Source organism: Amphiprion ocellaris, chromosome 24, assembly GCF_022539595.1.
Source record: "Amphiprion ocellaris isolate individual 3 ecotype Okinawa chromosome 24, ASM2253959v1, whole genome shotgun sequence".
NCBI classification, from domain to species: domain Eukaryota; kingdom Metazoa; phylum Chordata; class Actinopteri; family Pomacentridae; genus Amphiprion; species Amphiprion ocellaris.
In genome coordinates, this window is record NC_072789.1 from 272,702 (window position 1) to 291,415 (window position 18,714).

The window sequence follows — 18,714 nt, forward strand, 5'->3', positions numbered from 1 at the left end:
AACCTCTTTGTGGTCAGTATTGTGGTATTCTGGGTCCCCTGCAGTAGATCCAGTTAAAGCTGAGCAGTAAGATAATGAGTGAGATAAAGCAGAGGAAGAAGAAGGACAAGCAAAGCTTTCTGAAGGATGGTAAAGTAGGACAGGCTCAGGGCGACGAAGAACAAGAGAAATCCTCTGAATTTTAAAAACAGAAGAAACTGGCAGCAGCTGAGGGAGTCCAAGTCCCAAAACTAGAGAAAAGCAGCTGCAGACGCTGGATGGAGTTTAGAGGAACGTTGATGAGAAACATCTCGTCTCTAGCAGGTTCAGAAGGTCTTTATGGTCTTTAACCCAGAGATGGAACTCATCCTCTGACTGGTTCTCCTGAGAACATGTATGACCAACTACATATTTTCATGTTTACCTCACAGACAACCTCATGTGGTCAGCAGAGTAATAACTACCCTCTGGTAGAAGAGGAATTAACTAAGTCCATAGCTGCAAGACAAATAAAATGAAATTTACCGATTTAGATGAAACCTTTCATCATCATTTCAGTGGGTTCAGTTGACAGAATAACGTTCGCAATTTTGTGTAACTTTAACCCTCCGTTGTTCTCATTTATGGGCACCAAAAAATATTGTTTCCTTGTCTGAAAAAAATCCAAAAATTCAGCAAAAAAATTCCCCAAATTTTTGAAAATTTGCAAAATCTTCAGGAAGAAAACTCCAATAATTCCTTAAAAGTTTCCCTTAAAAGTTTTATTTTAAAAAAAAAAAATCCCCCAAATTTGGCAAGAAAATTCTTGTAAATATTTTCAAAAAATGAGTAAAAATCTTCCAAAAAAATCCTAAAAATATCTAAAGTGATTCCATATATATCAGTAAAACTTCTAATATTTTCTTTAAGAACATTCACACAAAAAAATCAACCAAAATCCAGCGAATTTCGAAGTTCTCCAGATGGTTTCCTCAGTGTGTCTGTGGATTATGGATCAGGTGTGAATCACTGTGAATCTTAATGACGATGATGTGAACAACTAATTAAAATTAATACCACTATTTCAACTGAGCGAAGAAACAGGACAATTAAATATGGTCTGTTAAATATTAGCTCTCTCTCGTCTAAATCTCTGTTAGTAAATGATTTGATAACTGATAACCAGATTGATTTGTTCTGTTTGACTGAAACCTGGTTGCAGCAGGAAGAATATGTTAGTCTAAATGAATCAACTCCTCCTAGTCATACTAACTGTCATGTTCCTCGAATCACAGGCCGAGGAGGAGGAGTGGCAGCAATTTACCTCTCTAGCTTAAAAATGAACCAGAGACCTAAACCCAGTTACAGTTCATTTGAAAATCTTACTCTCAGTCTCTCTCATCCAGATTTAAAAGCTCAGAAACCAGTTTTATTTGTTGTTGTATATCGTCCTCCTGCTCCTTACTCTGAGTTTTTATCTCAATTCTCAGACTTTTTATCTGATTTAGTGCTCAGCTCAGATAAAGTCATTATTGTGGGTGACTTTAACATTCATGTTGACGTGGACAGTGACAGCCTTACGACTGCTTTTAATTCAATATTAGACTCAATTGGGTTTTCTCAACATGTAAATAAACCAACTCATAGTTTTAATCATACCCTTGACCTCGTTCTGACTTATGGCATAGAAATCAAACAGTTAACAGTATTTCCCCAGAACCCTCTTCTTTCTGACCATTTTATGATAACATTTCAATTTACAACAATAGATTGTATAGGAGTTAAGAATAAATATCATTACAGTAGATGTCTGTCTCACAATTCGGTGACTAAATTTAAGGAAATAATACCCTCTCTATTTAGTCCAGCACCACTTACTGATATAATGGAAGGGCAATATTATAATTTTACCCCCACAGAAGTGGATTATATTGTTAATAATGCTGCAGCCTCACTGCGTACAACACTTGATAGTGTTGCACCTGTAAAAAAGAAAGTTCTATCTCAGAGAGGACCTGCTCCTTGGTATAATTCCCAGCTGCGGACTTTAAAGCAGGCATCCCGAAAGCTGGAAAGGAAGTGGTACGCCACTAATTTAGAAGATGTTTATGTAGCTTGGAAAAATAGTCTAGTAATTTATAAAAAAGCTCTTGGTAATGCCAGGACAACATATTATTCATCTTTAATAGAGGAAAACAAGAACAACCCCAGGTTTCTCTTCAGCACTGTAGCCAGGCTGACAAAGAGTCAGAGCTCTGTTCAACCTTGTATTCCTTTAGCTTTGAGCAGTAACAACTTCATGAGCTTCTTTACAAATAAAATTATTACAATTAGAGAAAAAATTAATCTGGCCCTTCCTGCAAATGTCACAGATGTATCATCGAGTACAGATACTTTAGAATTGGCTGTAAGACCAGATGGATATTTAGAATTTTTCACTCCCATACATCTCTCTGAACTAATTTCAATAGTTTCTACATCCAAACCATCGACATGTCTTTTAGCTCCTATCCCAACTAGACTGTTCAAGGAGGCTTTACCTTTAATTAATTCCTCAATGTTAGATCTGATTAATCCCTCTCTAGTAACAGGCTATGTACCACAGGCTTTTAAGGTTGCTGTAATCAAACCTTTACTTAAAAAGCCCACTCTAGATCCAGATGTTTTAGCCAACTATAGACCAATTTCCAACCTCCCATTTCTCTCCAAAATTCTGGAAAGAACAGTTGCAAATCAATTATGTGAACATTTACAAAGGAATAGCTTGTTTGAAGAGTTTCAGTCAGGCTTCAGAGTGCATCATAGCACAGAAACAGCTCTGGTGAAAGTTACTAATGACCTTCTCATAGCGTCAGATAATGGACTGGTCTCTATACTTATTTTGTTGGACCTTAGTGCAGCATTTGATACAATCGACCACAAACTTTTATTACAGCGACTAGAACATTCTATTGGCATTAAAGGGACAGCACTGGACTGGCTTAAATCCTACTTATCAGACAGGTTCCAGTTTGTGCATGTCAACAATGACTCTTCTGAGCATACTAGGGTTAATCATGGAGTTCCTCAGGGCTCTGTCTTAGGACCAATACTGTTCACATTATACATGCTTCCCTTAGGCAATATTATTAGGAAGCACTGTATTAATTTCCATTGTTACGCTGACGACACTCAATTGTATTTATCTATGAAGCCAAATGAAACTAATCAGCTAGCTAGACCGCAAGATTGTCTTAAGGACATAAAGACCTGGATGACCTATAATTTCTTACTACTAAATTCAGACAAGACTGAAGTCACTGTATTTGGCCCCAAACATCTTAGAGAATTGCTTTCAAAGTACTACTGTGAGGAACCTCGGTGTTATCTTTGACCAGGACATGTCCTTTAACTCACACATAAAACAAATCTGTAGGACTTCCTTTTTCCACCTGAGAAATATTGTGAAAATCAGGAACATCCTGTCTCAGAGTGATGCAGAAAAACTAGTCCATGCATTTGTTACTTCTAGGCTTGACTACTGTAATTCCTTATTATCAGGTTGTCCCAATAGCTCTCTGAAACATCTACAACTGATCCAAAATGCTGCAGCCAGAGTACTGACGGGAGTTAGCAAGAGAGATCATAGTTCTCCTATACTGGTTTCTCTTCATTGGCTTCCTGTTAAATCTAGAATAGAATTCAAAATCCTTCTTCTGACATATAAAGCTCTTAACAACCAATCTCCATCATATCTTAAAGACCTGATAGTGCCATATTATCCTAGCAGAACTCTTCGCTCTCAGACTGCAGGCTTACTTGTTGTTCCTAGAATCTCTAAAAGTAGAATGTGAGGCAGAGCCTTCAGTTATCAGCTCCTCTCCTGTGGAACCAGCTCCCAGTTTGGGTTCGGGAGGCGGACACCCTCTGTATTTTTAAGACCAGGCTTAAAACCTTCCTTTTTGACAAAGCTTATAGTTAGGGCTGACTGGGGGACCCTGAGGGGGTCAGCTGGTGTTTTCATTTGCACAATTGACTTCCCCTCTTGACGTCCCTTTAGTTTGCCCCTAGTTATGCTGCTATAGGCCTAGGCTGCTGGGGAACCTCTCTTGATGCACTGAGCCCTTCTCTAACTACCGAAGTATTTACTATATATATACCATTATTGCATTGCACTCACTCTGTTTCTTTGTGTCCTTTCTCCGAGTGTCCCTGGTCCCAGAGCTGGATGCTTCAGATGTGTGGTTGTTCTCCCACCTCCAGCTGCCCATTTCCACCAATCTACTCTGCATTCCCCTCACTATACTTGATTTGCTCATCTACATATTTTTAAATTTACCACCAGCTATATATGTAGTATATTTAATGCCAGAGCCGTACACCATAGCAGTAAACTATAATTAGTTTCCATGTTAGTTGTACTTTGCATGTATCATCTGTCTTATCATGCATGTATTATACTGTGTGTTTTATGGTCCTTGTGTCCCCCCCACCTCTCTATCTCTACCTCTCTATCTCTACCTCTACCCCTCTATCTCTACCCCTCTACCTCTTCCCCTCTACCTCCATCCCTCTATCTCTACCTCTCTACTTCTTCTGTCCCTCTCAACCCGCCCGGCCAGCAGCAGATGGTTCCCCCACATTAGAGCCGGGTTCTGCTCGAGGTTTTTTTCCCTGTTAAAAGGGTGCTTTCCTTGCCACTGTCGCCTTTTGGCTTGCTCTGGGGGTTCAGGCATATGGGTTCTGTAAAGCGTCTCGAGACAATTTGACTGTAATGGGTTAGGGTTAGGGTTGGCGCTATATAAATAAAATTGAATTGAATTGAATTGAATTGAACAGGTGCAGTAGCTTCTCTTCTAGTATTCATTCATTCATCTAACAGCCCAGAAACATCTAAATGTCCCATCTTCATTTTAGTTAGTCGTGAATAAACGTCTGTCTATGGGATGGAATCTGTAGCCATCAGCTTCTTTACTGTGACATAAAAATGTAATGTGGAACTTTTGTCTCCACCTTCTGGCAGTGAGAGTAACTACTGCTGATGCATGCTGATGGTCTAAACCTTCTTCTACTTCCATCCATCCTGTCTGTTTAGGTTCTTCCTCTTTACTAACAGCTGCTGTACCTCCTACATCTCCAACACTACGGTTCTCTCCTCTTTAATCGATGCTGGTTGATGCATTCTGACGGGTTGAAACGTTGCTACAGAATCCAGATCTAAAAGTTCAGTAAACTGTGAAATACAGACTCTTGATTTAAATGTAAAAGAATGGAACAAACACTGAGCTGCTGCAGCTGCTGAATCTCCTCATGGAGCAACATGACCGGTATCTGACCACTGGTTGCTTCCCGTCTCCGACCAACAGCTTCTTTGACCTCATGGATTCCATCTTTGCTCAACCTTGAATGAAAGCTTCAGATTTAATCACCTTCAGTTATGCAGACATTGACTGATTTATATTCCTGCATTAGGAGGTTCTGACTTATCGATGGCAGCTTGTATTAACACCCTAAACATTAAAATTAGTCAGAACCTACAGTGAAGGTTCCTCTTAACAGAAATCAGATCAACAGACGACTGTTTTTTAAAATCGATCCCTCAAGACCCACTCACGTTCCGGAGCTCTCCACTGTATCACACAGACCGGTTGCCATGGAAACATAGATGTCCAACGCCCCCACAAAACATGTCTGTGACCGTTATGTGTCATTAGGACTCGCTGGTTCCAGATAATCAGTCAAGCGTTTGTAATGATCCTGGCTGGTGACCGGCAAAGAATTAGACATTTGATGGAACTTATGTAGGTGTGAGTTAAAATGGCTCAATAGCGCCACCTGGATCATTTAAAACAGGCTCTACGACCAGGACGTGTCACCTACAATTATGAACTTTGGTAGGGATAGGTAATTCGTCAAGACACACAAAGATATAATTAACGACCATAGCTAAAACCCAACAGGAAGTCAGCCATTTTGAATTATGTGACTTACTTTGGACGATTTTGGGCCAATTTCTGCACATTTTCAAAAGCTATTAACTCAAACAGGGTAACTCCAACAGAACCAGGATGTACACCAGACATGGGGGATCAAAAGTTATCGAAATGCTTCGTAAAAGTCCGAAGGTGTGGAAATGGAGGCTGATGGAATTTCAACAATTCGCCATGAAACAGGAAGTGATGTCTAACTGGCCTGGACAAGCTCCAATCTGCCTCAGACTTTACATGTATGATCAGAGACCAGCACTGATGAATTCCATAAACCAAACTACAGCCACAGAGAGAGTGCCACCTGGTGGATGGGTCAACATGAAACAGGAAGTGATGTCTAACTGACTTGAACAAGCTCCGATCTGCCTCAAACTTTACATGTTTGATCAGAGAACAGCAATGATAACACACCTAAGATGATATACAGTCACAGTGATAGCGCCACCTGGTGGACAGTTTTGATAGGTCACCATCAAAAAGGCCATAGACTGAAATATAGTCTCAGTCGCAGCGCCACCTGGTGGACACTAACCAGTAGGGATGCAAGGACCTGATCAACGTTCTACATTGTTTTCCTTGTTTTCTGAAAAACATCTCATGAATTTCCCAGACGTTTCCGACATGTGACCCTGATTGTGTCGCTGGAAGCCGACAGTGTAAAGCGACGGGATCCAGCGAAGCATCGGGTCAGAAATCAGCTCTAAAAAAACAAAATGTTTGGTGTGTAGGTGTCTTTCAGTGTGTTTGTCAGAGAGACAGAGAGAAACAGAAGAGAGGGAAGTAATTATAGTGGGAGGAACAGCGCTCACCTCTGGCCCTGCGTGGGCGAACAACGTTTGGACGGTTGTGTGTTTGTGCGGTTGTATGTGTGTGTTATTGTGTGTGTGCGTCTGTGTGTGCATCTGTGTGCGGTACATCGGTGTGACTCTGGAGTGCTCCGACATGCTTTCCACTCCTCTCCATCCTCGGCTTTCTGACTAGCTTCCTCCCATCCCATCGTTCTGCCTCTCGGTCTCATCTCCTCCTCATCCTCCCACTCAGTGCACTCAGCATTGCAAATCAGCCGCCAACACACACACGTGCACACACACACACGTACACACACACACGTGCACACACACACACACACACACACGTACACACGTACACACGCACACACACACACACACACACACACACACACACACACACACACACACACACACACACACACACACACACACACACACACACACACACACACACACACACACACACACACAGCCAAAGGGAAGTGTTGTAGGATCAGCAGGTTGTGTTGCTCTGCTATACTCACATTGTACCTGTTACTTAATTTATTCCCTCTTTCTGTTCTGCATGCTAATCTTTATGTTCACATTCTGGATCAGACGCCTGCAGAAATCTGCCATCCTAACAGTGGTTTTCTTTTTCCTTCTCTGTATGTTGATGTTTGGATAAGTGAAAGCGATGATGGCTGAGATCCATCAGATAATTCTCTACTAAATCCAGTTTCACGCTCCAACCCCAACCACCGTCTGCTGCTCGCGAGGGTCAATCAGCTCCTATCTGGATGGATCATCTGGTGTTAGCGCTAATAGCTAACATTCATTACTGGAATGGGGCTGATGGGTAAAAACATCTCACACCGTCAGGAAATAAGAGCGGCATGAACATGTCAGAGCAGCAACGTGATGCAGTTAGCTGCTTTTATTAACCAAAGTAATCACATCTCTCATATTTATGCAACAATAATGCTGACAATAACAGAAAAACACGAGCCGGTTTATTAGATACACTCATTTTCATTTATCCAGCTGCTGATTTGTCGTTTCTTCATAGGAAATGTACCTCTTATTAAACCCATTTACACATTAATTATTTTAAAAAGTATTTTAGTTTTCCCAAACAACTTTATTTTCCACTTTCTATCATTTCCAGTGACTGTAGTGGATCCACACATTTATGGCAAAACACTGCAGAAAGTTCCCCCAGTTAATTATTTACTTACTCAGCTGTGTTTTTCTGTTTGAAATGCTGTAATTACACGTGTAAATGAGGCGTTATCTCAATAAAATTGTGCAAAATTTCATCAGTTTCCAGACCACAGATCTAAACGTCGGATGAAGTCGTGTTAAAAATGATTCTTTCATTCTGTTGACGTTCTACAGCCAGAGGTTTATCTCTTTATTTTACTCCATAAATCAGAAAATACTGAGAGAAAATACGTTTTTAGGAATAAAATGTTTCATAAATCAGGCTGTGAATCATAAATGAAGAAACCTGTTTGTAAAAACCTTCAGAACATAGAGAGGAATGAAACCGGACCGTCTGGTTTATGTAATGGTGCTGAAGAGCAGAAAAAGAAGAATTTTTAAAGTGTCCAACATTTTTATTGGAGATTGCTATTTATAAGTACAAATTCTATTCCCTATTCTGAAGGTTTCTATTGAATGAAAGATTTTAACATATTTAGCAGCTGACAGACACATTTTTAGCATCATTTTAGATTTCTGATGCATTTTTTCAAGGAAACAAATATAAATAAAGACCATGATCACACAGAATCACACAGATTTGACAGATTGTTTTCTGCTGGTTTGGAGGAATTATTCCAAATAATGTGGTTCCACTGTAGTAGATGCAGAAAAGGGTTAAAATAAACAATAATGTCATTTTCTAACTACAATATGATGAAGAAACAGTAAAAAGGCAGAATGTACATTTTTAATTTGCCTACATTTTTGTGAAAATCTGCATTGTTGAAACTGCATCAGCTGCTTCCATTCTAATGATCCTTTTAATACTAAATAAAGCTCAGAACTATGATGGAAAGTGAGCAGTGATGCCTTGCTTTCTGTTATTCCTAATAATAGATAATAATCATAGAATAATAGAATCCTAATAACAGACAGACAGAAAACATAGTGGATCAGAAATAGCAGAAAAACTGGAAAAAGCACTAAAACTGATGAACCAAGCTGCTGCAAAAACCCTAAAACATGTTTGTTTCTCTCAGATCGTGTTTTTCTGATGATACTGGACCAGATGTTCTTTATGAACTGGTCCAGTGTTCTGGTGAGTTCTCCAGGCCTCATACTGCAGAACTCTGAAGTGTTTTTAGTGATTCATTCAGTGTTTGATTAGTCTGTCTAATGGACGGCATTCTGAAGGCTCCTACTGTGATTTTACTGCCACAGAAGAAAACCAGTTCACAATATTTCTACTGGAGGAAATCTGTCACACAGTCGAGTTCTGCAGCCATCAGACTCTGAGCTGCTTAAAGAAAATCTTGAATACACCTGCAAAGAAATAATCCCAGAGTTTCTCAGTCTTTCAGGTATCACAGGAACCCTTATTTCACTACCACTGAATGCCATGGAGCTCCACTGTGGTCTAAAGACTGTTAAAACCCACCAGAGAACCACATCCAGTCTGGAAACTGTTCTGTGAATCCACTGCATATAAGATTAGATGAAAGTTTCTTTAAAAGTTTCTTCAAGTGAAGCTAGAAAAACCATCAAAAGCTCTGATGAAACTGTCTGTCTTGAAAACCATCCCAGCAAAGACCGAAGTTTTCCCTCCGCAGCAGAGGATGACTTCTTCAGAGTCAGCAGCCTCAGAAATCACCAATTAGAGCTAAGATTAGAGCCAACGGCCATGTCTCCATCTCAACATCAACTGAATGAATCAGGCCTTAACACTACTGAGGAGAGAACAAGAAACACAAAGAACGGACTTCAGACCAGCAGAAACCTGGATTCTAATCTGAAGAGTCCAAATGTGAGGTTTGTGATCCACAGAGAAGACGAAGATATGTCTGCAGGTGTGGTTTCTGCTGCTGTCATGGTGATACTGTTGGTGATTTAGTCAGAATTCAAGGAAACACTTCACCAGGAGGGTTACTGAGATGGTTTGAAGAGAAGGAAAAGCACCAACAAGGACATGTAGTAACTCCTCTAGGACAGATGAGAACCTCCAGGTGATGATCTCATGAGGCTGGTTGGAGGATGACAAATTTGCAAAGGAGATGTTTTTAAAGAACCCAAACATGTTAATTTATTTATTGATTTGCTTTTCTTTTTCTTGTTGTCTAATAGTTTCCTCCATTGGATGGATGGACTCAAACTTAAAGACAGAAGACTAGAGTAGAGTTGTTGCGGTGGTTCAGATGTTTTTTTGGATGTTTTGTGGGTTTGTCCAACTGGGAGGACCTCACTGAAGGATTATAGAGGGAGTCCCTAAAGTCTGGACACATAGAACATCTCATTAACTAGAATGTTTTTACCTCCACACATTAAATATGGCTTTGTGGAAAGAAGAAAGAGTTGAACTGGTTCTTCTCAGTGAAGGATGGACATATGGAAAGCTAGGGTTAGTAGAGTTAGTAGGGTTAGGGTTAGTAGAGTTAGTAGGGTTAGCAGAGTTAGTAGGGTTAGTAGGATTAGTCGAGTTAGTAGAGTTAGGGTTAGTAGAGTTAGGGTTAGTAGGGTTAGTGTTAGTACAGTTAGTAGGATTAGCAGAGTTAGTAGGGTTAGTAGAGTTAGTAGGGTTAGTAGAGTTAGGGTTAGTAGGGTTAGTGTTAGTAGAGTTAGTAGGATTAGCAGAGTTAGTAGGGTTAGTAGAGTTAGTAGGGTTAGCAGAGTTAGAAGGGTTAGTAGAGTTATGGTTAGTAAAGTTAGTAGGGTTAGTAGGGTTAGTAGAGTTAGTAGGGTTAGTAGGGTCAGTGTTAGTAGAGTTAGTAGGGTTAGAAGAGTTAGTAGGGTTAGTAGAGTTAGGGTTAGTTGAGTTAATAGGGTTAGTAGAGTTAGTAGGGTTAGTAGGGTTAGTGTTAGTAGGGTTAGTAGTGTTAGTGGAGTTAGTAGGGTTAGTAAGGTTGGTAGGATTAGGGTTGGTAGGGTTAGGGAAGTGATTTCTTGGGGCTAGCATGACTTTTAGCTGTGACCAATCCTTAGTTTGGGCTGATCCATCTGGTCGTCCAGAGCAGGGTTTGTCCATAACGTTGCCTGTTTCTTGAAATTTTTTAACCTCCTTCACCACAGTGGAAAAGCCAAGAGGATCCTCCTTGGATGATTAAATCCATCTGCTGTCTTTCCATATGTCCATCCTTCACTGAGAAGCACCAGTTCAACTCTTTCTGCTTTCCACAGTCATATTTAATTAAGGGTTAGGGTCCAGACTTCATGGACACCCTATATATCTCATCTGGCCCAGGAACACCATGACCCCATATTTACCCCAAGAAGGACCTAGAAAGCTGCTTCACTTGATGCCACTGTGACCGAACCATGAATAGTCAGAAGAAAATGGATGGATTTAGTAGGTTTGATGTTTTCTGTTTTGCTGAATGATGTGAAACATTTTAAAATTCATGAAAAAGCTTTTAATAAGAAGATCTGTCCAACTTTTGACTGGTTGTTTAAAGACTCACATCTAAAGGAGGAACCAAGAGTCTCAGGCGAAAACACAAACACATCTTTGACTTTTAGAATAACACCACATTCAATTTTTATCCTAAAAAAATAGTGAACACAGAAAAACAAGCAACTGTTGTGTTTTCTGTATGTAGAGTGTTGTTCATTCTGCCTACGGAGAGTGTAAAGAGCATCGACAGACCAACAGGTTCCTGTAGGTGAGAATCTAATCTGAGTGTGTCTGTGGAAATATGGTTTAAAGGACTTCATATGGAGGAAGGGCAGGCAGAAAAACTGTGTTAAGCACACACAATGCGCACACATACACACACACACACACACACACACACACACACACACACACACACACACACACACACACACACACACACACACACACACACACACACACACAACTAATATCAGAGTAACACTGATTCTCAGAAGGAAAATAAACTGGAAAAATGCAGATAAAAAAACATTATTCATGCATTTACACACCTACACACACCTACACACACACACCTACACACACACACACACACACACACACACACACACACACACACACACACACACACACACACACACACACACACACACACACACACACACACACACACACACACACACACACACACACACACACAGTGATCCATCCACACACTTGACAACACAAACAGTAAATTTGCTTCACCTGCTCAGCCAATCAGAGCAGCTGGAGCTCCTCTCACAATAGCAGCTATTTAAAATTTAAACTGATGCCATAATGAAACCTTCCTGCAACATTCCTGCAATATTCCTGCATCTCTGGAGCAAACCTCAGAGTATAAAACACACATCTCCAGCATGGTCTACCTGGGACCAGAGGATGAAGGTGGAGGACCATCATGTGGAGGTCTGATTAGAGGTGTCGTTTCTACAGAAAACCCAGAACGTATGAAGACAATGTGGCGTCCAGAAGCACTTTGCTTCATTCAGCGAGGTGACCTGAGGGTCCACGCCTGATGGAGGATCTCAGACCACTGTTCATCTGGAGGCAGAATAACACCCCCATGGATCTGATCTATCATTATTATAGAGGCTCTGTTTGTTCCTTCAGTTCTTCATATCAACAGTTTCTGAACCTTCAGACTCCAGGCAGCTCCAGATGTTCTTTATGTACTTTCACTGTGGACTCCTTTCTACTGCAATAGAAAGATCTGCCCCTCTATGAAAGCAACACAACTATGACTAAAAGCTGAGAGTGAGATGTCATTTTTACACGATAACAAAGCTACAATGCCTTAAATGATAAAAAAACTAAAAACAGAAGTAGATTTTTTTGAGTATGTTTTTCAAATAATGGAAGAAAAATCTTTTTTCAAGACAGTAAAAATGGAGTCTCCACATGCTAAAGGTATTTTACTACTTAAATCCCTACAAACCTCTGCTTTTCCCACATTACATAGAACATCAGCTCCAGAAAGATGTTTCACCATGCTGGATGGATCTTCCAACAGCTTCTCCTCCACAGTCATGTCACTACCAGTTCATGTTTTTATGGAATCATACGAGTACCAGCTCCAGCTACAGTTAAACGAGAACTAAGTAACCCCCATTTACATCACCTCCCAATAACTGCACTATTTCTACCTGGAACAGTAGTTCATCTTATGAACAACTGAAAGCAAATACTTTAGAAGAACAACTCCTAAAATGACCTGAGAACACCAGGACTTTCCCAGTTTTGGACCTATGAGCTGCGTTTGGGCTTAAAGTCAGCATCATGGCTCCACAAGAAAAAATAACTGCCAGAAGAACTGGAAAAAATAATAATGACACTTCAAAAAGGAGGAGTCATAGTACCACTAATCAGGAGATACAGAAAGAGTCATAGTACCACTAATCAGGAGGTATAGAAGGAGTCATAGTACCACTAATCAGGTGGTATAGAAGGAGTCATAGTACCACTAATCAGGAGGTCTAGAAGGAGCCATAGTACCACTAATCAGAGCTGCAGTGGTCGTCATCCTGAAATGACGCCACAGACAATGAACAACTTTCACAATCAAACTTCAAACCAAACAGGCGTGGAGTCCTTCAGACTTGATGCAGGATGTCAGAGTTCAGTATAGAAGGAAACTGCACTGAGCCTCTATGGATGGAGACCAACAGAAACATTACTACTGACATAAAAAGAAGCTAATTAATACTGGAAGCACATTCTTTGGTCAGATGAAGATACATTTGTTCAACTCAGATCAGATCCAGTGTATTTGGAGTGAACCTGACCAAGATGACCACAGTGAAGGCATCATCCTGACAGTGAAGGCTTCATCCTGACAGTGAAGCACGAGATATGAGCATTAAAATATGAAACAGAAGATGTTGAGGAGATGATACTAATAGATGGAACCAATGGAGAAACCAAAACACTGTCAGACGAGATGACTTCCATTCTGCAGAAACTGGAAAAAGAGGAATATTCCAGCATGAGAACCATCCAAAGAGTTTTATAGAAGGAAGAACTGAAAACTATAGAAGTGATTGGAATCCAAAAGAACACCTTCAGGGCATCTTAAAGAAAAAGGTCCAACAACACGACCATCCAGCAAAGATCAGCTGAAGAACACTGAAGAACGACAGAACATCTGGATGGAGTCTGTCTGAGAAAATAAAGGTGGACAAACTAAGGATTGAACCATTTTCTACTGGACAGAAGAACAACCAGCATTCAACTTAAAGTAAAGCAGCTTCTTTTAATCATGTGATATTTACATATACTCTGAATATACAACAGCTGATATGTTTCAGAAAGATTATGTCACATGTATGTAATGTGGATGCAAACCTTATTCTCTGCTATGAAAGTGTTTATCCTTCCAACCACCTCCATAGGATTTCTGTGAGCTGCTGGATTAGGAAAACCTTTGGCAGGAAACATAATCCAGCAGCAATTATATTTCCTCTGAAACACATTTCACATTTCCATTTCATAGCGTGGAATCGCAATTTTTAGGACGCAAGCTGCATAGAATAAAATATGCATCCTGGAAAAAGCCCGTGTGCACAGCAATGGCATGCACTGATCTGGGATGTGGGACTTTTATTCAGAGACCTTTACAGATTCCCTTCATTCATCTATGCAGACACAAACACAAGATCACAATCGGCTGAACGCTCAGAGCTCAGATCACTGGGAGAAGGTCCAGCATCTCACTGGATCACTGGTCTGGAAACAGTGGAGAGGACAGATCACTGGACTTCCTGTTTCTGAGGGAGGATTCGGACCAGACTGGTTCTTTGGCTTAAGGCCGACAAAAAAAATAAATGAGAATGAGTTAATTAATTCAAACGTGGCCGATCAGATCAACAGACGAGCCAATCAGAGGGATGAAAAGATAGAAGTTTTAGAAAGACACCCATGACAAGACCTTCAGTTTGTATTTCTACTGTATCGCAGGTCATAAATGGCCACATTATTCTGTAACATAGGAATAAAACTGTATAAACTGTAATCAATTAGGAGAATATCACATCTAATTTTACCAATTTATCACAGTTTCTAAGAGTTTTTTCTATATTTATGGCAACCATGAAAGGAGAGAGAACACAGAAGTGTTGTTTGTGTGGTCATAAAAAGTTAAAATGCCACAATTTACACACAAAAAAAGACTTGCTGCATTTATTTTATTGATCAGGAATGTTATTTTCCTCTCATTATTGTCTCCTCTGCTCTGTGGAAACACTGCCTGCAGTTCATCCAAATGTTAGGACGTGACATTAGGTGAGTCTCTAATGGCTTCTAGAGCCAGATTTTTTGGTTTATTTTTTCCAGGATCCGATATAAACATTTATTCTGAATCTCTGACATCTTCTTATTTCTCCTGATGAACCACATGAAACACGCGATACGTTCAAGGTCAGTCGCAAAGCTGAAAACCTGACAGTTTTCTGTGTTTTTACAGCTTCTGGCTCTGATAAATGGTGTAATTTTAACAATGAACACGTATTAGGGCTGAGTAGGTTAAAGGGCTTAGTAACATTTTAATTCATATACCAAACATTTCAGCAACGCATTTATATTTTTCTGCTGATTTATAGTCATCAGAATGTGCTGTTTTATTTTGAAGGGAAAAGTCAACAACTAAAGTTGTGCTTCCAGAGAAAAAGTTCATGTTTCCCTGCATAGTTTCTGCTTTATACTTCTGTTGTTCTTATAAATGCTTCATGTTTAAAGGTTGTAGTCGGAGAAATAATGTTTCCTACAGCGAGAGCAGCCCTCACAGTTCAGCATGTTCTCTTCTGCTGTTTAAACTGAGAGTGGTTCCTGGTGAAAAGAGTTGTGCCTTTTCCAACCGTCTGACTGAATTGTCCTTAGAAAACTGTAGATGGTCTGAATGATGGTTTCTCTCACTCATCCACCAGTTCTCACTTCACAGGATTTATGATGCTAACTTTAAGAAACTCACTAAATAAAAGAAAACTGAACAAAAAGAGGACGTCATGGTTGTGAATCTGTTAAAAACCAAACCAACATTGGTTGAAAAAGCAGCTAACTGGTTGGAGCCCTGCTGATGGTTTCATCTGAGAAGAACAACTCCACCATAGAGGAATGTTCCTCCAGGAAAAGGTTCTGAATGTGGAACAAGACGAAGACATTTTCTCCATTAAAAAAAAAAAAAAAAAAATACTAGGACTGAGTGATCAAAAAACACAACAGATGTAATTTATGTCACAGCTGTAGCTGTTATCTCTGGATTATCTCTGATCTGTTCATCTATTTGTGCCTTTTTAAGTCTTGATCCTCGGATTTACATCTTTTATTTGCTTTTATTAATTACATGCTGCATTGAAGTAAATACAACTGATGGTGTTCAACTAAATGAAGCAGAACGTGTTCATCTTTCGTGTAAATAAGAGTAAACAGAGAGTAAAAAAAAAAAAATTGATGGTTTTATAGAACAAACCTTCATTTCATTCATTCTGGTTGAACAAGTTACCAGTAGAATTATTTGTTTTATCAGTGATGGTCGGTGTTTTCATCCCTGACGTCTAACAATCAGACTGAATGTGTTTCCTTCCTCGTTAAAGGTGGTAAATACGTATTTACATAATTATCCCCATCTGTCAATAGGAAAACCTGAAGCTATGATCACTACCAGCAGCTCATGTAGATGAACCTGGAGTCTCAAGATAATTTCAAGGTCAGGAAAAACCAAACTGTCCAATGAGTCACTCTGGTCACTGATAGGCCAATAAAACGGGTCCTGGGAACACGATGGAGCATCTAAAGGTCCCAGTCAGCTTTCCTTTAATCAGCCAGTAAAGTTCACCAACAATAAGGGATGGAAAGCAGGAACATCTGTATCATCTCAGCACGAAGCTCTACAGCAGACGGTAAAAGGACCAACACAGAAAACATCTCAGCAGAAGAACCAGGAACTAGTGGAGGCAGCTGGAAAAACATTCATCTTCAGGAGCTAGAAGCTTGTAGAATAGAATAGAATAGAATAGAATAGTCACCTTTATTGTCATCATACATGGGGGCATGATGAAAATATACGTAGCTGCCACTGGACGGTTCATTGAAACAAGACAAATTAATGACAGTAAAGAAGAAATTGAACATAAAACTATATTAAGAATTCCAACATATGCAAAAGAGGAAAGATAAATCCAATGCAGTGAGGAGGTAATGAGATCAAATAAAAAACCAATGAAATAGAATAAATATGAGCAGGAGGTTGCATGTAAGCTGCATTACTAAAAGTGATCCTGTGTGTTATTGTTCTGAGTTCTGAAGTGTGATGGATCATGAGTAAAAACTGTTTCTCAGCCTGTTTGTCCTGCATTCTGTAGATGGTGATCCCCCATAGATCCATTGATGTGAAGGACGTTTGACTGTCAGGAGGTTTTCAGGGTAACGTCAGTGTTCATCCTGCATGGACGCATTAATTGAGAGCTGCAGACGCGATGGATGTGTAATTATTACATTATACCAGTTTTCTGGTTTGTAAACGTCCACCTGCTATCATCCTTATAGTAGAGACCTCCACATATCCTGCAGGTGGACAGATGATGCTGGCTAGAGTCTCATGAACTTGGTGAGATGAAAGAGTTTACATCGTTGTACCTTCAGATTCACACTGCTGCTAAGTAGAAGAAGAAACCTCAATGTCTTTACTGACTCAGACCTGAACTTTAACTGTTACTGAATCTGTCTGATAGCACCTGAAGAACGCTGGAGAATCAAGGGTTTCCTGTCTGGAGGAGATCAGAGGAACTGGTTCATTTATTGTCAATAGGTTAGATTACTGTAATGGAGAATTTACAAGTCTGAACAAGAAACCAATCAATCAGCTGATCCAGAGTCTTAACTACCACCAGGAACCTGGACCACCTTAAACCGGTCCTCAGATCACTGCACTGGTTCCTGTTAGTCAAAGGATGGAGTCCAGAATCTGACCCTTGAATGGTCCTAGACCAGATTCCATCCTGGACTTTTCAGCTCCATGTCAAGCATCCAGAGCCCATCAGGGACAGGTTTACTGTGGACCAGAACCAGAACCAGTGAAGCATCATTCAGCTCTGATGCTCCTCACCTGTGGAACAAACTTCCTGAACACCTGAGATCTGCTCCTAAATCAGACCTGGAGACTAGATGGTTTCCTGCAGCTTTCTCTGAGATATTCAGTCTGTTTTCTGAATTTAATGCACTTTGATGATCCTAACGTCTACTTTCATGTTTTATTTCTATGGTTTTAGTGTATGTCTACCTTTAAATCATTTCTCTGACTCTCACTGTGAAGCACCTTGAATTGTGGATGAGCTGTTCTTTTGTATCATCGGCTAAAGTTTCCATCTGCAGGTCTGTGAGGGTCTGCATGGATGAAATGGAAATGAGATGAATGTCACACAGCCAAGAGTTTGGATCTCGTAGACGCTGATAGTCAAACCCCAGGCTGATATATTCTGGTTCTAGGAGTGTTTAGGCTTCATGAAGCTCCATGTGATGCAGATTTAATCCCACTAGTGAGCATGTATGGACTAAACCTCGGTATCTGCAGGTCCACTATCAGCGTCTACAGGGCCGGCGGTGCAGAAGACTGCATGTGTTGGAATTAATTCAAACAAAGCGTGTCTGAATTTCACTTGACTTTCAATGAGCGATCTCAAGAGGAAACTTCTAGTTTTGCTGAAAAGGTCGAGGTCAGAGATCAGAGTTTAGTTTTACAGGAAACACAAAAGGCTGTTTCTGCTTTACTAAATGTAAATGTCTCTGTGGTTAGTCAGAGTTTTGGCTCTGTTTCTTCTCTTTCTGCCTGATTTAGACACATTTACAGATGGCGGTTTTTCTGTTGCTGTTCTGGTCAGGTTCATGGTTCAGATCA

The 18,714-nt window shown here is 40.1% G+C and overlaps 1 protein-coding gene across 6 annotated transcripts in view; it reads right to left on the reverse strand.

The window, feature by feature from the left end:
* LOC111579043 (diacylglycerol kinase zeta-like) overlaps positions 1-18,714 on the reverse strand; it is a 115,899-nt gene that overhangs the window by 22,481 nt on the left and 74,704 nt on the right. The window lies entirely within an intron of this gene.